Below are 25,845 nucleotides of genomic sequence, written 5' to 3'. Positions count from 1 at the left end.
TACCCCCTTGTCTCTGACTAATATCCTTGTAACACAGCCTACTGACTTTTTCAGCTTTATATATATTTTACTTTCTATTTTGATAAATGAGGATTAAGCTCTCTTTCAAACCCCATCTCATCTACACACCCAAACCTTCATTCTTCCAAACTTTTGACATGATTATATTATGATTTTGACCAGCTCAATATCCTTACTTTACATTATTAGGGCTCTGTACAGACTGTTCACACCTGTAGCAAGTTGTCTGCTAGGCTTACTTTTTACTTCCCTACTTTGTTTCTCCTGGAGTTAATAATTATCTTGGTGGTTCATAGCTTAGTTTTCTGTGCACTTAACAATTCAACCCCAGAACTTCTCCTAATGAATAACTTTCTCAATACTTTCCAATACATTGTCTACAAATTTCATCTCCTTGAATAAATCTCTTCAGATCTCCTTCAACCTGTATTAACAACATGCTAGTCTTATCACAGAGCTCAAGGGGTCACTAGTTGGAAGCAACAAAGGGAACACGTGAACCAGGAGCAGGGAACAGATCAACGTATTTTCCTTAGCAAAACATACTTAAAATAGTGGGAAAATTGTTTTCTTTACAAACAGAAACACACACAAACCCCAAAAGCCCATAAAGAATGATTAAAGAGCCATCAAACCCATTGCCCTGCCATCAAATACTGTATAACATAAAACAAAAATAACAGAAGGAAAACATCATATAAATATGAATCTCAAGAGGGATGGGGTACACTCAGTGGCAGAGTGTGTACTCAGCATGCATGAGGTCCTGGATTCAATCTCCAGTACCTCCATTAGAAAAAAAAAAATAAAAAGAAAAGAAAAAAGTATCAACTTTAAATATTTACATATGTACAAAACATCCTCTTAAAACTGTTCTACAGGATAACCTGGGTTAATGAGAAAGTGCCTCTTCATGACTGTGATCCTGTTGATAAATAAGGGAGGAAATTAGAATAAGACCGCATGAAATAAAATCCCTTATGAAATAATGATCCCAAGTGACAATCATTATTGGCTGCTGTCATCACAAAAAATAGAGACAACTGGACATTATGTACCTTATGACAAAACTCTACATAACAAGTATTCTTGCACAAAGTTGAACCTCAATCAGATCAAGCTTTTACGGGAGGATCAAATCACTTAGCTAAAGCAAATACATAGGATGGAGAAACAAGTCTAACACCACAGGGGGAATGAAATCAGCCAAACAGAAAATAGAGAAACCCCTCAAAAATTTCAAGGAAAATGAGAAACAGGAAAATCATAGATTAGAACCCACTTGAGAGATATGTTAGCTGCAATGTCTGAAACTAGTCTATATCCTGATGGCAATCCAAAAACTACTTAAACATGTATTTTTGTGACAATCAGGGAATTATTTTGTAACCCTAAAAAAAGAAATATTACCATTGTATTTAAAAGAGATCCTGTCATTTCACTAATGAAAAGTTAAGCTATGTAGGATTGTCTTCAAAATGACCCAGTAGCGGGGGAGGGGAGGAGGTGGAGATAAAAGATGCAACAACAGTGATTGAGTTTATAATTCTAGAGCTCGGTGACTGATACAGCTAGGCTAGCTATACTGTCCTATTTTTGTACATGTTTGAAATTTTCCATAAAATATGAAACAAGTGAAAATACTTCACAGTGTTTCAAAACTCTCACTTTGAAGATTAAGAGGTTTGCCCAAGTAGGTGGGCACGTGCATGGGGCACTGAGATTAGAATGAACAGGCACCTGGCTCCAGGCCGACCTGGGGCTACCTTGACCCTCCTCTTCTCCTCACCATCCACATCCAGCCCATAACTGCATCATGTCAGCTCCACTTCCCAAATGCATTCCACCTTGGCTCTCACCATCTCTCAACTGGCCCAATCCAAGAGCTTCCTACCCAATCTCCCTGCTTCCTGGGCCCCTGCAATTCATTCTCCACATTATCTTTGCAAAATTTGAGTGAGAGAAAATTAGTGCTTAAACTCTCATGACTGCTTCTCACTGCACTTAGTGTCTACACTCCTTTCCGTGCTCCTGATGCCCTTCTAAACCTCGTGTCTCATCATTCTCAGCAGCACTGGCTCCAGAATCTCCTCAAACCTGCCGAATGCATATGTGCCTTGGGGCCACTGGACAAGCTGCCTGTATCCCTGGGATGACTTTTCCCAGATCCTCAAAATCTGGCCTCCTTTTCACCATCCACATCTCAGCTCACATGTCACCCACTCAAAGATAGCTTTCTTGACTCAATTCCCCCCATGTCTCCCCATCTCAACACTGTGTTATTTCCTTCATTTCAATCAGACGTTTTGTTTCCTTATTTGCCCAATTATGTTTCTTTGCTCAGTTGTTCTTGGTCTCCCTCTTCCCAGCCGCCTTGCCAAACACTATAAGCTCCCGGGGAGCAGCCGACGTTGGTACTCTGAGAAGAGCCATGCTGAGTGAGACATTACAGTCATGTGGTGTAGTGGGACAGTGTCAGACAGCAGATACAGCAAAGCAGTGAGAATTTCTCTCATTTTATCATTTAAGTGAAATCTAACTTTTAATCCTGTTTAATGAAGAATTTGGGAGGTCTTTGGTCCAAGTTCCTGGGAGGCAACCTCTAACGCCTTGAAATTTCCCAAGATAGGAGTGTTTTTGTTATTCATGGTGGACCTTTGGATGGCTTGTGCTCATAAGATGACTCAGGATGGGGACTGGCATGGCAGAGACACCAACCATGTGATTAGAGGAATGGGGCTTTGAGCTGTGTGTCAGGTGAGTGACCACCAGGAGAGGAAGGGGCTCAAGGTTTAGGGCTAAGGAAAGGTTTGAGCTACAGTTAGGGTTTGGGTTAGCCATGTTGGTAGTGACTCAATCAATCATGCCTTTGTAATAAAGCCTCCAGTAAAACCTTGGGGCAACAAAGCTCAGAGCTCCGTGAGCTTCCTGGTTGGTAACACTCTTGGAGGACTATCACACTCAGATGCCGTGAGGGAAACCCTGAGCCCTTCCCACTGGAGTGCTCTCCACAACAGCTCAACTGATGAGATCCAAGAGCTGCTTCTTGTATATGCTTTGAGGAGGAGCCCTTTCCCTGCACAGAAGGCCCTGTTCATTGGGGCAGCTGAGGTCCTCTGACGGAGGCTGAAGTTGCACTGGGAAGCAGAAGCAAACAGGTGAGCATCACAATCACCACGTGTTCACATGTTCTGTTGATAAAATGTGGTGCTAACACTTCGTGGTCATTTCTAAATAAGGAGCCCTCACTTGCCAGGAGGGATGGAAGTACCATATAATTTTTCATAATTTTCACCCAGGGCTAAAACTAACCCCTTGAGGGTCATTTGCAAACGTGGGTAGAAATGAACACTTGGATGTTACAGTCTTGGGACCACCGTGGGTACCTGGTGAGAGCCCTGCAGATGCTTAATGTCCTACAAGCGGGCCAGTCTTACACAGCAAAAAACTAGGCCACCCAAGTGCCCAAACTGCTGCAGTAGAAGGACACCTGATGGTCCAGCCCCCTCCTTGGACACCCAGAGGAACCTGGACTCTGGCTGGTTAGGGGCAGGGTCAACTCTAAAACCCAGGCTTTTTTGTCCCTACAATTCAGTAGTTATTCTGTGACAGCACATGGAATATAAACAACAAAGAAACTTGACATGATGTTATATATTTAGCTTACTCAAGAAACAAAGCTTAAATCAAGTCATTCTCCTTCCCACCTGACCTACTTTCCTTTCTCCTGTACTAGAACCAGATTATCACCCACCCAGCCTTAATGTGGGCCCTGACTCCATTTACCTCCCTCCAAAACACCACATGAGATGATATCTCAGCCTGGATGTGGGACCAGCAATTACAAGAGGCTTTAGTGCAAAAGAACTGGTTGTGTGCAGATGCCAACTAAACACTGTAGAATCCTGATGTTCCACATTAGTAATCATGACAGCTGTTTGCAAGTGTCCCCAAACTTCATTTCAGGCTCTCACTGCTAATTTTGCTGGGGCATAAATATAAAACATGTGGACTGCCGGGCTGGATTGCTATGCTGGGTCTCTGAGCCAGGAAGCTCAGTGTCTGCTCCCTGCACCCAGCTCCCTGTTCTGTTCATGCATGTGTATCAAACAGCTGTTTAGTGTCCGTTTTAATATCTTAAACAGGGCATTTCAGTATTGCCTTCATCCACAAATACGTGTACCACACAATAGTAATGATCAATCTCAGTCTTTGCTTTCTTTGGTCTTAGAGAGTCAGATAAATGGATAGCAAAGATAACAAAGTCATAGAGCACTATAATATAGTATTTCCTTTATTTCAATGACAGTATTTATTTAAAGAGCTTGGATATAACATCCTTGCATTTACGGCATCATTAAGCGTCTGAAGCAGTCACATTTTAAAAACTTCATTTCATGAGAGGTGTTATAAGTTAGAGAAGTGCTCCTGAACTTGAGGGGTTGCTTTCATCTCAGACGGAGTCCCTAAAAAATGTCAACACTCTCCAACATTGCCATCATGACAAGAACCCAGACAGATAAACTTTGGAAAGCCTTGTGGTATTCTAGTGCACAGCCAGAAAATGGTATTTCAGAGGGAAAAAGCCTGAATTACAGAAAATGATAAATGAAATGGTCTAACATGTGTTTCTCTTACAAAGAACTAATACTTCTTTGGTTGATAATAACATCTATCAGTAATTATAAAAAGAGCTGACTGATGCATAGCACTTACTCTTAGCCAGGGCTGTTCTAACATTGACACAGATTCATTAATCCCCATAGCAACTCTACGAGGTGGGTAGTATTATTATCCCCATTTTATTGATGAGGAACTTGATAAACACAGAGGCTAAATGACTTTTACAAGGTCAACAGTGAGAAACCAGCACAGGTGTTCCAGCCTGAGTCTACGCTCTTGGCCACTTCTCTTTTTTTTTTTTTTTTTTTTTTTTTTTTTTGTAGTGGGGAGATAAGGTAATTCTCATGGGGGGTAGGGAGGTAATTAGGGTAATTTGTCTATTTTAGAGGAGGTGTTGGGGGCTGAACCCGGACCTTATGCGTGCTAAGCATGCGCTCCATCACTTGAGCTGTACCCTCCACTCTCGAGTCTATGCTCTTAGCTGTTAATCCACACTGCCACACATGGTAACTCTGGGGGAACTACAGTTCATTCATTCACTCACTCATTTAAACTCGGTCTTCCCGGTGCCTGGGATTCAGCAGTGAACAAGACAACATGGTTCCTGCCCTAAATGAGCTTGTAGCCTCCTGACATATTATCTTCATTTTACCCAGGAAGAAACAAGGTCAAGAAAATTAGCCCTTTCCTGTTAACACCAGAGGATACATGAGGTACTTTATTTCATTTTTGCCATTTGACTTACACCATGGCGAGGGAAAGCTGCCTTGCAGATCCCGGAGCTCACAAGCCTGTTAATCCTGAATTTTGTAACACTGTCCCTTACTTGATACTTGATCTGAGAAAGGATGAAGTAAATCTAAAAAGATTCTAAAAGAGAGTGTGCGGTTTATACAGGATAACTAAACAGCCACTGTGTACTATCCTAACAGGAATCTGTAAGCATATTTCTTTTCTTTCTATTTTTTTCCTTCTTATGGGCAGCTTTTAAAAACCAAACCAAACCAACCAAACCAAATCACTGATAATTCAACAGCAGGTTCTAAATCACCCCTAAGACAGCAGCTAAACTCGGTTTAGACTTACCGTGTGGCTTCTGGTGGCTGGATTGAAGAACGTATCTTTATCCTGAATATAAAAGTCATTCACGCAGCTCTTCTCAAATAGGGCAGTGAAAAACTCTTGCTTGGCTTGATGATACTTTCATCCACTTGGAGGACTTTCATAAAACAGCTGAAATTATTGAAAGCTGAGGACTGGGTTTTCAGATCATTGGGTTTCAGAGGCAATTTTATGTGCATTATCTCAGCGTAAATACACAGCACCTCACACAGGGTGTGTACTTTTGCAAATACAAGCTTGTCATCCAAAACTTATATTGGGAGAATGAAAACACAAACCAGGAAACTAACTATTTTCACATTTTCAGTACATAGATTTTTCTTATGTTACTGGTAGTTAAAGCACGTGTGCAAACACACACACATATGACACTGGTAAAAGTGAAGATATAATAAAAATAGATTTGCAAACCATCATATATTTTTGCCTTAAAGATAATTTCTTTGTTGAAATTACTGAAAAGTTATTTAAAATCCTTACAGTTCATTCATAAAATTACCAAAGTTTTAGATGAAGAAAAACAAACTTGTTAATTTTTAGTCCAAAGTAGTAACTAAAAATAAAAACACTAAAATATCCTTTGACGTGGTATTGTAATGAAAATTTTTTAAATTTCTCAAACCTAGGACTATTTATATATCTGTTCAATATAGTGTTAAACAATCATTAAAAAGGATTTAGAAGAATTATGTATATTGTTATGGAATATATAATAAAAGGAAAAAGCAAAACAATGTGAAATAATTTTCCTTTTTGGAAGGGAAAAATATCTAATTTGAGCAAAAAAAATGTTTTGAAGAATTTTAAGATTCTTTATAGATAATTAAGTTATAGATGATTTTTAATTCCACTATTCTTACATTTTCAATTTTGGGGGGTAAATTTTTATAATAAAAAATCTTTAAAATTTTCTTGCATAAATACATTAATAGATATATTTATGACTACATTCTCTGGCTATTAAAAAAGATCTCCTAGCTTTGAAACTGAAACATACATTCAATAATGCAAATTCGGATTGGTCCTCTCACAGCCCAAAAAGAAGGCATGGCTGGGGTGATATGTTTCAAATGTCATTCCAGGTAACATGCAGGCTCCCAGCCAATGGCTGCAAAGGGACTGACACTGATCTGGTTGATTCCAGCTGCAGACCATCACAGATGAGGTTAGATTCATAGGCTCATTTTTTCGCTGTCAAAAGAAATCAGAAAATGTTAGGCTTTTACTTTCACCAAGGGAACAAGAAGTTGTTTGATATTTTTATGCAAAAAAAACCAACAAATCAATTTGAACCTGATGAAAAGACATTTGCTTAAAACAGCACAGTAGCAATGAAGTTGCTCTGGCTGGCAGGGACTTGTTGGATTCCTGTGAGTGCTGGACTCTTCACATGGAATTCCCTTGGCACTCCAGAAGGCCTGTGGTTGTCCCCGTGGGTTTGTGGCCATTTGTGGTGCACAAAAGTCTCTGGCTTTGCCACAATTTCAAAGCCTTTGTTGGCTTATGAAAGGTTTTGCACTCAAATGGAGTTTTTTTGTGTCCCACTCACTGATGTTATTTACCAGATTTATAGTCCAGATCTGATATTCTAGACTTTTAAAATCTTGCAGACATTCAAATGGTTCAGGTTTGGATGTGTATTCACCTCTGCAGGCCTGGACCAAATTTGATAAAACCACCCAGACAAGTTCAGCAAAATGCAAAAAAATTTTCTGTCTGCAAGACTGAAATGTCTGTGAAGCTATAAAAACTTCCACATCTACAAAAATAGGGAACAAACTCATCAATAACATATCTATCCATATTGCATGACCATTTAAAAAAATACTGTATTTACTGCTATTAAATTCTATCTGGCTATTGCCAAATTGTGTCCTAAACTGTAAGGAAAGTATATAAAGGAAGAGACTTTTTGACCTTTTAAGAGAAAAAGGAACCCTCCTACACAGTTGGTGGGAATGTAAATTGGTGCAGCCTCTATGGAGGACAGTATAGAGGTTCCTGAAAAAACTAAAAATAGAATTCCGTGTGATCCAGCAATCCCATTCATGGGCATATGTCTGGAGAAAAATATAATTAAAAAAGACACATGTACCCCAATATTCATTACAGCACTATTTACAATAGCCAAGGCATGGAAACAACACAACACAAATGTTCACTGACAGATGACTGGATAAAGAAGGTGTGGTATATTATATACATATATGTATAATATATACACATACACACACACACACACACACATATACACATACACACACACACAATGGAATACTGCTCAGCCACAAAAAATAAAATAATCCCATTTGCAATAACATGGATGTACCTACAGGGTATTATGCTAAGTAAGTCAGAGAAAGAAAAACAAATATTCTATGTATTAACTTATATGTATATCTAAAAAACAAGACAAATTAATAACTATAACAAAACAGAAATAGACTCACCGGTACACAGAACAGACTGGTGATTACCAATGGGGAGAAGGAGGAGAGAGGAGGCAGGATGGGGGTAGGGAATTGAGAGGTAAAAAGTACTACGTATAAAATGGATAGGTTACAGGGATGTATAATACAGCACAGGGAAATATAGCCATTATTTTATGGTGACTTTAAATGGAATATAATCTATAAAAATGTTGAGCCTCTGTTGTACACCTGAAACTAATATGATGTAAATCAACTACTTGATTACAAAATTTTTAAACAAAGTTTTCTTTTCATATTATTTGCAATAAGTTAGAAGCCAGCACTGTCCAATGGAAACATAATGCAAGTCACGATTTTCCAGTAATCCCATTTAGAAAATAAAAAGGAACAAGTGAATTTAATTCCAGTAATAACTATATTTATTCCAAAATATCCAATATACTATCATTTCAAAAGTATGATTAACACTTTTAAAACTTATTAATAAATATTTTACTTTATTTTTGTCGTACAAAGTCTTGAAAATCTATTATGTATTTTCCATTTATAGAACATCTCAATTCACAATATCCACATGTGGCTGGTGGCTACCATACTAGACAGAGAAGATTACACCATTCACACTTCTGATAAATTACCTGCTTTCTTACTTATTTTAAAAAAACTTTCAAAAAATGCTTTAGATATTCCCTATATCAAACTAAGCAACCTTGATGGGTGGGGAATATCTTCATTATAAAGTGAATAATAAAGGTAAGAGAGCCATGGTTACATGTATGTTAACGTAACAATACCTTCTTAATTCATTCAGGACTTTACAATCTTTCTTCATATGCCAAGGATTTACTGTCACTGTGAAATATTTTTCAGTATTATCATCTTTGGAACTGAGAGGCTTCTGATGACCTTGCTTTGCGCAACTGTACATAAAAGAAAATAACAAAACAGAGAAAAAGACCTTATTAAAGATTATTTAGGGGGGAGGGTATAGCTCAAGTGAAAGAGCATATTCTTAGCATGCACAAGGGCCTGGGTTCAATCCCAAGTACTTCTAAAAATAAAATAAAAAATAAAAACCTAATTACCACCCCCCTGCAAAAATTAATTAATTACTTTAATTAAAAGTTAAAATAAGATAATTTAGTTCAGGCTTATCAGGCTACAAGAGCAACAATGAATGCACCTCCCCCCTATTCATTTAGAGGAAGTCTCACAGTATATCCCAACATAAAGTCTAAAATATAATTCAGAACACTTTCTGATGGTCAGCATAATTTTAACAAAAAAGTAGATAATTACCTCCCTGGTGTCAGAGATCTATCAGAGATGGGCACAGAAAATTTAGTAAAAATGGTTTTGCAACTACCTTTGAAATAAATGCTGAGAAATGATCTTTTCTGCTGGAAATTAAACTGCTTTTACTTTCTGCAGTAGGCATACGTGTTTACAAACCAGGCAGGAACTGGATCATGTTTTGCACATACTTTAGAAACTTAGAAACTGATTTGAATTTTGCTGTTTACCTGCAAGGCTATTTTTCAGGTAATAACATAAGCTGGCCACTATACTAAATTTTGTTTCCCTATTTGCTTAATCCTCACAACAACTCTGTAAGCTGCTATTATTACCCCCATATAACAGATAAAGAGCTTGAGGCAGAATATAATTTGGTTAACTTGGTAAATGGTGGAGCTGGGTAAGACTGCAGCCAGTTTGACACTCAAGTCCGTTCTTCTCACCGATGTCTAATACTGCTACCTACATTCAGCAATGACAGTTGATTTCATATTTAAGTGTGTCATTTCTAAATGTTCAAAGCTATATTAGTACTGCTGTGTAAATTATTCTTTTGAGATGTGGTTGCCAAAAAACAAAAACAAAAACAAATAAGATCAGGGTGCCACTGGGGGGGAGTCTAAGTGCATATGGACGGACACAAGGGGACTTTTTGAGGACACAGTTGCACAACTCTAGAAATAGCTAAAATGGCTGACTTGTACAATTATAATCTGTGACTTTTATGGCCTGTAAATTATACCTTAATACAGCTATTAAATTAAGAAACTGGGATACCAAATTAAGACTAAAGCACATATATATATATATCACACAAAGAATAACAGGCAAATATCATTATTTACTGCACCATCTTCCTTCATGCAATTTCCTTTCCTCACCCGTTCCTGAAAGGATGATTCATTTTTAAAATACTCTTTTAATTTATTCAGCAAATAATTTTTGACTGCCTACTATGTACCCAGGACTAGTCTAGGCACTTGGAATAGATCAATAAACAAAATAAAAGTCCTGTCCTCGCGGAGCTTGGAGTCTAGCTGGGGTGGGGGATGGAGATGACAATTCACACAACAGAGCAGCAGTGGAGGTGGCATGTTAGGAAAGAGGAACCATGGAAAAAAGAAAAAAGGGCAAGGTAAAGAGAGTTGAGGGTATGGGATGAGGGTGATGTTGTATTAAATACCAGAGCAGGCCACACAGAGGACTGAGGTTAGGACTAGGACTAAGAGGTGAGAAGGCCCAGGCAGACGGAATAACCATCACCAAGGCCAGCGTGCACCTCGCATGTTCCAGGATGGGGCAGGGTGGGGGCTGCGGGGAAGGGTCAGTGCAGATCCTGTAGGGCCTTGGAGGACGTTGTAAGGACTGTGGCTTTTACCCGGAGTGAAATGGGGAGGCAATGCCGAAGGATGACACAATCTAACTTAGGTTTTCAAAGGCTCACTTGACTGTTAGGTGAGAATATTCAATACGGGTCAGAGATGAAAGGAGGGAAGCCACTGAGAAGGGCTGTGCATGAGGAGAGGACAGTGGCTCAGGGCAGGGAAGCAGCAGTGGAGACAGGAGCCATTGTGAGAATTGGCTGGGTTCTGGATATGTTTTAAAGGCAGTGTTAAACCAGATCTGTTAACAGAATGCATGTGATATGTCAGTGAGAGTCAGAATAATTCCAAGTTTTTTGACCCAAGCAGCTGGAAGGATTAAGTTTCCACTAACTGAATGGGGGAGGCTGCAGAAAGAACCAGTTTGGGGGGTAGGAGGACCAAGAGCTCAGTTTTTACACATGTTGGTTTTAATATCAGAGTTCCAAGTGAAGATGTCAAATCAGCAGAAGATTGTAAGAGTCCAGAGTTGGATAAAAAAGTCTAGTGGGAAACAGAAATGTGGGAATCATTGGTCACACAGATGGTACAGGAAGCCATGAAACCCAGGTACTCAAACATTAAGATAACCTGGCATTAACCATAGAAGTTAACCTTGCTCATGTCCCCAGGCCCAGAATCAACACTAATTGAGAGACACCTGATCCCTTGAGGGCCTGCCTACTAGGTGTGGATATCAGTCCAGTTTCCCGACCACTAGAGTTTTTAAAGGGAACTTACAAATGAATTAGTGCAAGACACTGCCTCCAGTGGGTGGGTCCAGAGCTGGAGTGGGAGAATGGGATGGTGCACGCTAACCCCTACAGCCGTGTGTGTGTGTGTGTGTGTGTGTGTGTGTGTGTGTGTCTGTGTGTGTGTGTCTGTGCGCATGTGTGTGTGCACAGGGGGATGAGTTATACCTGTCTTATGAAAAAGAGCTAGTAAGTTTAGAAGCTGAAAGTTGAAAGAACATCCAGATCTGGTAGAGGGGACAGGGGAAACACTGTGTACTGTAAGACATATCCCCATAATGCCATTTCCCACCAACCTTTCATCAGGAACACAGTTGGAAAGGGGGGAATTATGAAGATACATGTGATGTGCACAAACTTTCTGACCATGTAACACTGAATATCTACATATGTAGCAAGTTAATGATATTTATATCTGTTTCAAGTTTAATAATTTAAGTTCACAACAGAGGGAAAATAAAATATTGAGGACTGGTAGAAATATCATAGAAGGCTTTCAATGCTCAGAATGGAAGCAAAAGCAGCTCTGTCCTACAAAGAATGTTATTAAGAGTCATGAATATTTATATTTGCTTAAGAAATTGAGAATTACAACTTCCTGCTTTAAAGAATTATCTTTAAGGCAGATAACATACAATAAGCAACGTCTATACTGGTGCTTTCTTAAAGCTGTTTTTAGTTCCTGCTTTTTCTGATGTACTCCAGAAACTCTGCAAAGAAAAGCTTCTATTCAAAGGCTTAAAGGAATAAAGAAGAAATAACACTGCATTCTTTTAAGTGTTCTCTGTACTGAGAGTCACTTGCAAATGCAGCACCCTGCCACAGGTCTACATTTTTAATAATAAAGTCCTTTGTACAATTTTTCAATTGTTATGTGACTTTGTGTCAGTCTCTCACTCAGAAGCAGAATGGAGTACCAAAAACTGATACATCATGTCTAAAACTACAGATGTGGAAGATGAACGTACACCAGGAAACAGCCAAGTGGGAGGGTAAGGTTTACCTTTTAAGTTACCATAAGTGAAGTTACACCTTCTCCCTGCTTCCCCTGTGAAGAGTTAGTCTTATGCAGAAAAGCTGTCATTCTGAGAACTGTCTTTAAAATATTTGGAGATTCTTTTATAATATTTTTATTTATTTATTATTGTATTATTTAATTATTTTTATTTTGGCAGGGCATACATAATTAAGTTTATTTATTTTTGGAGGAGGTACTGGGGATTGAACCCAGGACCTTGTGCATGCTAAGCATGAGCTCTACCACTTGAACTATACCCTCCCCAGGAGATTATTTTTTAAGGTTCTTTTACTTTTAAGTCTTTTCCCAACTCTACATCCCATAGCAAGTATTAAACTTTTCCAATAGCCTATTGTTACAGAACATACTCTACAAGAGCTGAGGTTTCCCAGGGTTGGAATCCCAGAACTCTGTTACCAGATAATCCTAAAGCCTTCCTTCCATAACTGACTCTTCTGCCAATTCCCAACTGCAGGCAAGGTCAGCTTCTCAGACCAGGTAACTTTCTAACTCTGCCTAAGAACAATCTACTGCCAGTAATGGAACTCTCAGACAGGAAGCAAATAAAGCCTCTAATGAGGGCTGCCTCCTTCAAACAATCAGGATGCCATCACCAAGCAAAGATTTAAACCTACAGCAAAACTTCTGAAGACATCTTAGAAATAACATAGTTTCTTTAGATGCATACAATTTGCTCTGGAAGAGTGATTTCCAATAGAGGGAACAAAGGACCATATGACCCAAGCAATTTTTTAAAACTACACATAACCATCCCTCTTCATGTAAGAATTCAGGAAAGCCCTTTTTACAGGTCTAAGTATAACAGAATGAGAGCACCTCTAGGAGTAGGGTGAAAAGCAGCTAGGTAGACTTTTAGTGAAAAGGGGTGATGTAATAGGCCCCATCACCCACTTACCTCCCACCACAGGACAATCATCTCAGATCGAGAACAAACACTTAAGGAAACAGAGGTTATGTTTTTATGGTTTTCTGGTGGAAATAATGCCCTGAGTCATGTGAAGTTGTGGCTGCAAAATTGAACAGGGAGCCAGACATTTTCACATTCAGAACACAAATACTCAGCTCCCAGGTGGCCACCATCTCTGCTCTCCCCTTTGCCTGTTCACCCAAAACCTGCAGGGCTTCCCTGCTTGCAATGAGTCAACCACCGCTTCTCACAAATTCCTGCCAAGTTCACGTCAGCAGCTGGTGGTGGTGTCAAAGTCATCATTTCTACTGCTCTGAAGTTCCTCCATTACTTTATATCCCTTCTATTTTCTCTGTTGTCTTCCTAGATACACTTGCATTCAGAAGCTGGTTACCACACTAACATTGCCTCTGTAATGAGTCCAGGATATAGGAAGTAGAGGTTCAACTGTAACCAGTCCCAGAATACTTGTCATGCCACTCTAGTTTCCGAACAAAATACGCTGGCATCCTTCATCTCACCCAAAGAACCACTGCATTACTTAGAGGTTGTAAAAGCAGAGGGCTTTCTCCACTGGACACACTATAGTTTGTGGTAGAGTTTTGCTTTCAGTTTTTGCAACTAGTTACAGGCAAAAACACATGTTCTGCAAATTTTCTTCAAGTGTTTGGAATTTAAACTTTAATTAGATACAGAGCTGGCAGACTAACTGTAATCTATGAACATATGGTTATATTACCAAATAATGTTCATGTCTGCCCTATAGACATGTAAGAACTTGAATTACACCTGCAGTCTGTAGGCTTTTAGAATTGGATGTGAAGCATCCTGTGAGATAAAAAACCTCATATCCAGTCACAGAATACCTTACAGGTAACATCACATTAATGACACTGAATACATTAATATAGTCCATTTATGGCTAAAAGTTACATTTCCAATTTCTCAGAGCTAGAAAGGAGATGTCTAGAAAAGCTGGGAATGCCCAATTACCATAATGGCTTAACAGTTGAAGCAGACGCCTGCACCTCCCAGAGCGGAGGGCGGAGGGCACATTGCCCACCACCATGTCCTCCCCCAGGAAGTGGTGTGTGTGGAAGCAGGCAGGAGGGGGTGTCTGGGACTCAGAGGTGGAGAGGTGACAAAAGCAGGAGTGGAACTGCTCTGATCCTAGAACAACAGAGCTGTAAAAAGCTCAGCTCCAGTTCAACTTGCTCCCTCTCCCACTTTCCCTCCCACCTACGTGACAAAGAGAGCACAGTCGGGCACTTTCTGTCCCTGTCAGTGACTACTAGCAGGAAAGGGATCACGGTAAAAGCATGTCCTATAAAAGATCAGTCTCATTTTAAAGGCTATGTTATAAAAAATGAATAGCACTGTCAGAGTGGGACACTTGTGAGGTGCTTAAATAGGGAGAAGGAGGTTAAGGATCCATTTCCAGCACTTCTATGTCTTTTATCACTCCTATTTCTGACCTTTCTTTTGCCACTTTTCATAGCACTGCCATCACTGGCAGGTAAGAGGGCAGCAAAATGACTTGGCCATTTGGCTGATGGGGCTGCATTTCCCAGCACTGGAATGAAAAGGCACTGGAAGAGGATCAGCTGGAAGATGTGAACCGTGGTCCTGGCCTGTGCCCAACACTAACCAGGTGACTCTGGGTTAGGCTCTTAGTCTCTCTGGGCTTCCGGCTGTTTACTTATAAAAGAAGGTTTTGTCATTCCATAAATATATCCAATATGATATGTAACGTGAAAGTCAAACATAACATCTCACCTGTTTGCCTCAGGGAACTGTACAAGCACTGAACACTATGTGAATTTAAACACAGAGTTAAGAAAACTGTTGAGGTAAAGCACTAAACTGAACATGGAGATAAAGTTTTATGGATTTTCTTGGCTTTCTTTTTTAATTGCAACACTGAATTAAAAGTTATTAGCTGTACTCCACACCACCACCCCTGTGAATAAAGTAGGTAAGCACTGTCTTGATGCCTGCTATTGCCTGATGCTAAGCAGGGTGAGGGGTATAAAGGAGGCTGAACAAGGGAGTCTTCTCCAGTTACCAGCTAAGTGAGGAGGCACATTGGAAACCACCCGGGAATGGTACCAAGTCAGTACTCAAAGCCAAGATTACGGGCTACCAGTCATAAACAGTGCAGGAATACAAAGAGGAGCTAGAAGTATTTGGAGTAAGTAGGGAAGACTCTATGAAGGGGACGGGGCTCCAACTAGTTCTCAGGGCAATTCTAAGCTGTTTTAACTGAGGACTGGATAGGAAAAGGCTGGAGACTCCTGGCTTTTGATAAAGCACAGGTTACACTAGGGGACTAAGGCACATAATGATTGGAACACATAAGGTAAGGCCAAAAATGGAGGGCTGAGACGACCTGGCTGAGATCAGGTTGTAGTAAGTCTTTGACTTGACTCAACATGTTGGAGGGTCAAAACTGTAGGTAGATCGAAAGGTGGGGAGAGAACATCCAAGTATCAGGGATGAAAGCTCTTCATCAGAGTATCAGCAATCAGAATAGACACTTGAAACCAAAATCATACAGTTCCAGAAGCTGACAAAATGTGGAGTGTGATGAGAGAAAGATAAAGTAAAGACTATTCCAAGCCTTTGGGTATTCAGGACTGGAAGAATAATTATCCCACTGAATAAGTGGAGACACTGCAAGAAAAAGATTATGAAACCAGCTTTATACATGTTGAATCTGACATATGAGCTAAGAGTAGGTGTTCTCTAAAAAGCTCAAAATTCAAAACTGAAGCACAGATCTAGAGTACAGGCTTAAGATGTACATGGACAAGACATGATAAGTCTTCTAAAAGAAAACATAGGCAAAACATTCTCTGACATAAATCTTAGCAACGTTCTCCTAGGGCAATCTACCCAGGCAATGGAAATAAGAGCAAAAGTAAACAAATGGGACATAATTAAACTCATAAGTTTCTGCACAGCAAAGGCAACCATAAGTAAAACAAAACAACAACCTACAAATGGGAGAAAATATTTGCGAATTATACGACTGACAAAGGCTTAATTTCCAGAATATATAAACAGCTCATACAATTTAATAACAAAAAACAAACAACTCAATCCAAAAATGGGCAGAATACCTAAGCAACCGTTTCTCCAATGAAGACATACAAATGGCCAATAGGCACATGAAAAAATGCTCAATATCACTGATTAACAGAGAAATGGAAATCAAAATTACAATGAGATATCAGCTCACACCTGTCAGAATGGCCATCACTCAGAAGTTCATGAATGATAAATGCTAGAGAGGCTTTGGAGAAAAGGGAACCCTCTTAACACTGCTGGTGGGAATGCAGTTTGTTGTAGTCATTATGGAAAACATGGAAATCCCTCAAAAAAATAAAAGTAGACTTACCCTATGATCCAGCAACTCCACTTCTGGGTATATAACTGGAGGGAACTCCAATGTGAATGCTGCACCCCAGTATTCGTAGCACCACTTTATACAATAGCCGAGACACGGAGGCAACCTAAATGTAGCAACAGATGACTGGATAAAGTTGTGGTATATTTATACACTGGAATACTACTCTACCATGAAAAGGACAAAATAACACCATTTGCAGCAACATGGATGGACCTATATCGTCATTCTAAGTGAAGGGAGCCAGAAACAGAAAAATACCAAATGATATCACTCATATGTGCAACCTAAAAAAAGAAAGAAAAAGACAGTGTTAACTCATCTACAAAACAGAAACAGACTTGCAGACTTAGTAAATAATCTTAAGGTTACCAGGGAAAGGGGGTGGGAAGGGATAAATTTGGGAGTTTGAGATTTATAAATGTTAGCCACTATATATAAAAACAGATTTTAAATAATGTTTCTTCTGTATAGCACAGAGACCTATGTTCATTACCTGGCAATAACCTATAATGAAAAAGGCGATACAGCCACCAACTGAGGAAGCAAGAGAAGAAAGGAGAGTTAGTTATGCTGGGCTAGATCCCACTTCTAAAATCCTTGTCAGCCACTGAGGCTGCCCCAAGTACACTCAGCCCTCCTCCCAGGAACAGGCTGACATGACATGCGTCCTACGAACCTGGCCCTGGGGGAGATGGGAGCAAGTCCACCTGCTCCCCCTGGGGCAGCACCCCTCCCCGCAGCCCCCGCCTCCTGACGGCACCGCACCTGCCTGCCAGGAGCCCAGTGACTTGGAAACAATTGATCGGCGAACCTGGGGCAGCGGCGGGGAGAGGGGCGCTGCCCATGGCAAGCTGGTCAATATGCCCCCATCTCCCCCGTGGCCTGTCCTGGGCTCAGCCTCTGCTGCCCCAGGCACGGTCCCCAGGTCAGCCTGCTCCCGGGAGGAGGGTGCGGTGTGGTCGAAGGCAGCAGCGGATTATGGGGTCTGCCCATGGGAGCCTGTGGATTTGCTTCAAACTCCCCAGCGCATGGCCTGGGCTTGGACTCTGCTACCCTAGTTTCATGAAACTCAGGTTACAGGTCAGCCTGTTCCTGGAAGGCGGGTGCTGTGCTGTCAGGGGATGGCGGCACCTGCGATGGCGGGATTGGGGCTGCCTTGTGAGAGCGCGGGGGTTTGCTACCATTTCCCGCTGTTGCTGAAGCCATCCCCACAAACTGACCGCACCGCGCCAACCTCCCAGGAGCAGACTGACCTGTAAGCTGAGTCCCTCGAACCTGGGGCTTTAGAGGCAGCACCCATGGTCAGGCCGTGGGGGAGATGGGAGCAAATTCAGGGGCTCTCATGGGGCAGCCCCATCCCATCCGAGACCCGGAGACAGCACCGCACCTGCCTCCTGAGAGCAGGCCATGGTCTGAGGTCCAGTCAGAGATGCTCTTGGGACGTCTGGCGCCTTCCCACCTCCTGGGGCTGTACCTGCTATCCTAAACCCGGGTATATGTGGCGGCAAAAATGCGGGGTTCAGGGACTACTAATGTAGGGGGGTCACCATGAACCACAGCAGCTGCCGGGACCTGCCTCATGTTCCTAACGAAAGTGCGGCCTGTACTTCACCTATGCACCCCTCCCTGTGCGCCTTCCCAACTGCACAGCCCAGGCTTCACCAGCTGGCTCCCCGACCAGCGCGGCCCCACCAGCGCCCCCTTACCTGCCAGCAGCGACAGCTGAGCCGAGGGCCAGCAGCGGCCCAGACCCCAGGCCGTGTTCCTCTTCCAGGAGCTGGTCCAGGAGCAACCGGCTCCCGCCAGCTTCCACTCGTTCTGGGCGGTTCCGGCATCCGCACGTCTGTGCGTCTGCAAGTGCGCGCCCCCTTCCTCCCTCCCGCAGCGCAAACTGCTCGGGTTGGGCTCCTGCTTTACCGAACCTGGCCACTGGGGCTGGGAGGAGCCAGATGGCGCCCCTCCTGCTCCTCCCGCTGGGACTTCATCCCCAACGGCCCCATCCCGCCACCGACTGGGTCCTGGCACTGAACTAGAACCACAACCGCCCTGGTCCAGTCCACACCCAGCCAGCCCCTCTCCCCCTGCTAACTTTCCCCTTCCTGTTACTACCCTCCCACTCCCGGCCAGGCCCAGTATCCCACCAGACCCTGAAGACAGGGCTCCTTCTCCTCACACTGAGGTCCCTGCCTTGACACTCCATCTTGCTAGGTCTTAAGCTATGGCCCCTACACCCCAAGCTTACCCCTCGTGCCTCACTGCAGGACCCCCAACATCTTGAGATTGTCCCCCTCACCTCTCAGCCAGGTCAGTTCCACTCTGAGTGGACCCCTCAGCTTTCAACTTGTACCCCGTCACCACGGGATCCCCTTCACTCCGAGTGCACCCCTACACTGAGCTGACTCCCTCACCCCTCACCCTGTGGTTGGGGCGGGGAAATCTGGGCTCCTGTAATGATGACTACTGCCACCAGCGGGGGATCCGGCCTAGTGTGCACCTGCATAGTTAGTGTCTGAGGCTACAGGGTGAGGCAGGCTGGGCTGGAGGAGGTTCCAATTCCCGCTCTGGCACCCTGATCCCAGCTCCCTGTGCCTCAACTAAGTCTACAGGTCAGGGTGATCCCAGGCAGACCACCACTGGCCTGTGGGCCTTGGGTGGTTGATGGTCCTGATGGTGATCTAGACCCCTAGGGCGGAGGCACTGGGCATACGGACCTTTGGGAGTGGGGGAGTTCAGAGGGCGCACTTGAGCCCAAATGTAGAAAGCAGATGGTGGGCTGTGTGTATGGGGCTTTGTGTGTGGCTTGGGCTCAGCCCAGGTGGGTGCAGTGACCTTGTTCATTCACACCAGGCCAGAGGGAAGAGGGATGGGAGTTTTGAAAGTGCCAACGTTAGGAAGCCAAGGCTGCAGAGCAAAGAAGGCAGCTGCACTGGCCAGGCCACCTTGGAGCCCGCCACGATGCTGGTCCCTTGCATCAAGGGAGACTGACAATGGACTGGCCAATGAGACATCCCCTGCTGTGGTATAGTTTACAGGCAATTGAAGGGATTTTGACAGGTAATTTTAATCCAATAATTGTTACTTTCTCTGTGGGAGATCAGGTCCACAGTCATGGTGAATCTGGCAGGGCTCCTGCCTGAACCCCAGCCTGGGACAGTGGAGGACACGCCCAGGAAGCATCATCCTCTTAGCTCTCACCCAAAGGCACTGTAATGGAAAAGAAAAAATCTGACTCCATATTAGATCTGTTCCTTTTCCTTTAATCCTGTGCTCTGTTTTCTAGACTTAGTCTTGCTAGCTCTGCACGTTTTGTAAAACAATGTTGCCTTTACACTGAAATAAACAGGAAAGCCTATTCTCAAGGCTCTGACCTTTAAGGATATTAACACTTTTGCACTGATATAAAGACAAAAAGTTGCAGAATAGAAAATAACTTTTGTCTTCTTAGAGGTTTTACAGGGACACCATGATCTGACTCACGTGGACAGCAGCAAAGGATTCCAAGAACAAAGTAATCCTACACCAAGCCAAGTTTGCAGCAACCAACGACAGCCCTTGCCCTTATTATTAAAAAAAGAGCCTGAAGTCTGACTCGGGGAAGATGGTTCTCCAGGACATTAGTCTGTCATTATCTTGATCTGCAGCTGTCTACGTGGATCAGGTCATAGTGCCTCTGTAAAACCTCTAACAAGACAAAAGTTATTTTCTATTCTGCAACTTGTTGTCTTTATATCAGTGCAAAGGTGTTAATATTCTTAAAGATCAGAGCCTTGAGAATAAGCTCTCCTGTATATTTCAGGATAAAGGCAACATTGTTTTACAAAAGGTTCAGAGCTAGCATGACTAAGCCTAGAAAACAGGCATAGGATTAAAGCCAAAAGAACAGACCTAATATGGAGTCAGATTTTTTATATTCAAATATAGTATATTCTATTTTTATATTTTAAGTTTATAAGAATAAAATTTAGACTTTTCCCATTTTAAATTGTGTAATTAAGGAGCATTAGGTGCATTCACAATGCTGTGAGACCAACATGATTGGTTTTAGACTATTTTCTTCCTCAAAGTAAAAGCTTGTATCCAAAGCACACCCCATGTTCTCCCTCCCCCAGCCTGTGACAAGCCCTAATCCCCTTTCTCTTTCTGTGTCTTTACCTATCCTGCAGGTTCCCTATCAATGAAATCATACAAATGGTGGCTATTTATTTTTTTGTCTGCCCATATATTTTAAGCAGTGATGGGTGAATTTTTTTTTATGTGAATTAGAATTTTTGTATTTTGAGAGGAAAATCCAGATGTATTAAAGATGAGATGTACTAAATGAAGGCCTTTTAGTAACTATGTGCGTAATCTCGTGGTAGGCACTGCTTTTCTAAGTGTGAAACCAGAGCCAGAAGGGAGATGCTTAGCTCTTCCTGTGGCAAAATAAAACCAAACAAAACCAGAAAACAAAGGCCAAGAAAGACAGCTGGAAAGACAAACCACTACCTGGAAAAAGCATTCCTCATGACCCAAGGTCAGAGAAAGGCTTCACATCCCTGTGGTCCAAAAACTTCTTGAAACACAGTGCTCTGAAAAGAAAGAAGACACACAAAGTCAGTTCCAATAAGAGGCAGTGCAGGTGGCCAGTGTGTGTCAGGTGAAGACACAGGCAGACGGACACACTGTGGAGACAGCATTGACCACCATCACACTGGTAGGTCTTTAGCCTGGTGACAAACAGCTCTGGTGACAATGTGAGAAGGCAGAGGAACCAGCAGATTGCCTGGAAGGAAGAGCAAATGGACGCTCCTCTCTGGGAGAACAGGGTACAGGACACATAAAAGTGCCACAGGTTCATCCCTCCCCAGTAGTGCTGATCCTTAGGGCTGATCCCACCAAAGTGCTTGCACAAGTTTCAAAGGTGATTTTTCTTCAGTAGCATGAATTCAAAATAATCAATATGTCATCAAGGCATTTTCAGAAGTGACCTTCCCTGGGCCCTAACAATACACACACATAAATACACACATTGGCACATAAATATATACACACATAGACACATAAATATATACACACATACATACAGGAAATGAGACAGACAGACTGAAACACAGAGAAGCAGAGGGAGACAGAGAAACAGAGAGAGAGACAGGACAGAGGGAGAGGCACTGAGAGACAGACAGAGAAGATAAACACTGGAGCTGGGAATGAGTGGAACGCACGCACATTTTCACAAATCAGTCTACATGTCAGAACTTGGTCCCAATGTCCATCCACCCTCCAGGGGAGAGTGTGGGGATCACACAAGGACGTGTGACCATAAGGAAAAAAACAGGGAGCCATTTGTGGGGCAGCCAACCACAGAGCACGAGATGGGACACTGGGCCTGTATGTCAACATGACAGAATGACCTAGGAGGTTGTATGCCAGAGCAGATGATGTCACAGTTGTATTTAATTTCAATCCCATGACCGGAAGCCGGGAAGCAAGCAGCAAGGAAGGTGACTTTCTCCAGACCCCAGGGCAGACCTCGGTCTGTGTGGCATGTGCTCTGCACTCTGCCAGCCCTCTGTGGGGTCCTTTCTGTGGGGTCCTTCATTGCTGAGTCTGTGCACGAGCTCCCTGTGATGCCAGCCCGTGGGGGTGACGGGTGCAGTAGGTGTTACTTGGTCTACAGATAGGATGGCTTCTCTAGGAAGCAGGGGCCATAATGATCCCCACTGTGCTGATGGGGGATTGGGGAGACCCTGAAAGTCACGTGGCTTGTCCAGGGTGATAGCACTGCTGAGTGGGTGGAGCCAGGTCTGAACCCCGCTGTGTCCTCAGAGCTGCGGCCCTGGCTGTATCCAGGCCTCCCCAGGGCTATGGGGAGGGCTGGGTTGGTGTCGCTATGTGAGAACATGGCATGGGGGGAAGTGAGCCATTGGCAGCCCAGAAAGACCCTTGGGGAGGTTTGTTTAAGGAGGAAGCTTGGGTAAGGGGACCCCAGGAAGTGACCTCACTTCCCTGGCAAAAGAGCACAATTTGGAACCGAGGTCACCAGGTACCCACTCTGTTGAGAAGCCCCTACTCAGCTCACTTGGTTGGAGACAAAGGCATGTTCTGCTGCATCCCAACATCCCGAGGTCTCAGCCCCCAGGAAGCCTGCAGCGAGGAGCTGGGCCAGTGGTGCCGGTGCTGGGTTAGGTCTCACCCCAGGCACCTCTGGCCTTTTGGGCAGAGAGACCCAAGGTAACATAGGGAAGCCCAAGGCAGGCCCGCCCAGGTCGGGCCACCACTCACATCCAACCCAGGTAGACCCGGCCCCTTCCTGGCTGGTGGAGGTGGGGCAGTAATGTAGGGGGTGGGTTTCTACCTCAAGGAAGAGCAGGTCAGAGGCCTGAGGCCGGTCACATCCACAGCCCAGGTCAAAGCTGGCTGAATGGGATGTGGAGAGCCAGGGCAGCATCCTGCTGCCCGAGGTGGAGCACATGCTCTCTGGGTATATCTCTTCCCTCCCGGGTGACTGTCTGAGCTGAAAAGTTTCCAGTCTGATCTGGCAGCAGAGGGTTGAGTGGACAGAAGCAGGAGTGGTCCTGGTCAGGCAGGGCTCTGAGACTTCCAGACCGGGCCAGCTGCTGGTCACTGTCATTGCAGAGCCAGACTCCTCACATTGAACAGGAGCTGATAGATAAAAACACCCACGCCACCTCCCCAAGTGAGGGGCTGGTGTGCCACAGTTCTGAGGGCCAGCGCAGGATTCAGGTGAGTCTGGATACCGAGGTGTCCCTACCATGACAGCCCAGAAATGAATGAGGCAGGCCTCCAACCCAGATATCACCCAAGGCTCTCCCAGGGACCTGCCCGGGAGTGACGGGCAGCTCAGCACACCCGGCTCTGACCTGGAGCACCGTGCCCACCTCGCTGTAAGTCAGGTGGAGGAGCAGGAGCCCCCAAAGCAGAGCCCGAAGCTGAGAAGGGCAGGGCTTGGTGCATGTGTGTAGGTGAGGGAGGGCCAAGGTCTGGACCACACAGGGAGGCGTCCCCAGAGGCTACTGTTGGGACCAGTTCAAAGAATGGCCTCAGACCAGCTGTCTGGAAGAATTCAGTCACAGAACAATCCTGTGGGCACTTTCTGGGTGGGAGCTGTCTGGAAAGCTCTGGGAAGATTTCTGTCCTTGAAGAGGCACATGGAAATGGAGGCAGGTGGGTCAATTTTTACTCTCCCACAGCATGAGCACTTCCACAAGACTTAAAACTCTCTCCACTTCCAACAGTTACAGATCCAGAGCAGGCAGGGACAGGGGAAGATATCAGAGACAAAAAAAAAAAAGGACGATCTGGACCCAGCAGGAGACCCCGAGCTCCCTCCTGCAGCTCCTGCAGCTACTCCTGAACCTGCACCTGCACCTGCACCTGGACTGCTGGGCAACGGAGAAGCAGTTCAGGCATCACCAACCCCTGGGGCAAAGCCCCCTCTGCACCCACCAACACCTTCTTCTCCAAAATCCCACCATCAGTCCCCTCCCTCACCCAAACTTGACTTCCCTTCCGCTGGAGATGTTTTTGTTCAGTTTTTCTTTACTTTTCTTTGTTTGTTTCAGATTATATTTTCTTTTTAAAGTTTCCTGTAGTAAAACATAGACTTTTTCCCTTTTAAATTGTGCAATTCAGGAGCATTAAGTGCATTCACGATGATGTGCGATCATCACTACCATCAAGTTTCACACTATTTCTGTCTTCAAAGTAAAACCCTGGATCCAGAGTGTGCACTCCCCTTCCACCCTCACCCAGCTCCTGACAGCCCCGAGTCCTCTTTCTCTCTGGGTATCTTTACCTCTCATGGGTGTTCCCTGTCAATGAAATTTTATGAAAGGTGGTTTTTTGTGCCTGTCCACATGTTTTAAGCTGGGGCTGGTAATTATTTTGTTTGTTTGTTTTCACTTGATATAGCATTTTTATTATTTGAAAGGGAAATCCAGGGTGATTAAAGATGTGATGTGCAAAATGAAGCCCTTCTAGTAACTGTGCATTATCTCAGGTTAGACACTGCTGTTCCCCCTGTGACACCACAGCCAGAAGACAGAAAGGAGATTCTTAGCTCTTCCTGTGTCAAAAACAAAACCTAACAATCAAAAAACAAGCAAAAGCCCAGAAAAACAGCTGGAAATGCAAACCACAACCTGGAAAAAGCGTTCCTCATAACCCAAGGTTGGAGAAAGTTTTCACATCACTGTAACCCAAAAAGGTCTTGAAACCCAGTGTTGTATAAAGAAACAGAAGAGACATGGGCAGTTCCAATGAGAGGCAGTGCAGGTGGCCAGTGTGTGTTTCAGATGCTTGATGTCTCAGGTGAGGACACAGGCAGATGGATACACTATGCAAACAACACTTGTCACCATCACACTGGGAGGTCTTTAGGTGAAAACCAGCCCTGGTGACAATGTGAGCAGGCAGAGGCTCCAGCAGGTACCCTGGAGGGAAGAGTGAACGGACACTCCTCTTCGGGAGAACAGGGTGCAGTATGCATCAAAGGGCCACAGGTACATCCCTTCCCCAGGATCCTTAAAGTTCATCCCACTAAAATCCTTGCACAACTATTCAAAGATGTCTTTTCAACGGTATTCATCACAGCACTGGTCAAAACATTTGGAATTGAAGAAACACTAAAGTAAATGGAGAGGGGATGGGGTCCATTCGTTCTGGTTCATGTAGATGAATGAATGCTCTGTAGTTGGAAAAGTGGGTGCCTGGTCTCTACCCAATGTCAAGGGAGGCCTCAGGGTGGAAGTATGCAGACCCACCATCTGCATACAGGGTCCCATCTGCACAACCACATATGTGTGAAATCAACATAGGTGTAAATGAATCTGATTGTGAGTGAGATGGACAGAGACATACTGAAAGACACAGAGACTGAGA

General features: G+C 43.6%; 1 long non-coding RNA gene across 2 annotated transcripts in view; it reads right to left on the bottom strand.

Annotated features, from left to right (window-relative positions):
- The window catches only part of LOC105069774 (uncharacterized), a 58,149-nt gene extending 37,943 nt beyond the window's left edge, over nt 1–20,206 (bottom strand). The window contains exons 1-5 of one of the 2 annotated variants that reach the window (XR_012500515.1): nt 17,459–20,206; nt 16,954–17,249; nt 8,993–9,118; nt 6,764–6,957; nt 5,731–5,877 (exon numbers count right to left, since the gene is read on the bottom strand). This is a non-coding gene — a long non-coding RNA (uncharacterized LOC105069774). Of the gene's footprint in view, nt 1–5,730; nt 5,878–6,763; nt 6,958–8,992; nt 9,119–16,953 lie in introns of both variants that reach the window. The other variant, XR_012500514.1, reaches the window with a different exon arrangement.
- Nucleotides 20,207–25,845: the final 5,639 nt, after the last annotated feature.

This window comes from Camelus bactrianus, chromosome 19, assembly GCF_048773025.1.
Source record: "Camelus bactrianus isolate YW-2024 breed Bactrian camel chromosome 19, ASM4877302v1, whole genome shotgun sequence".
In the NCBI taxonomy this organism is placed as follows: Eukaryota; Metazoa; Chordata; class Mammalia; order Artiodactyla; family Camelidae; genus Camelus; species Camelus bactrianus.
This window is presented reverse-complemented; position numbering and strand designations above follow the sequence as displayed.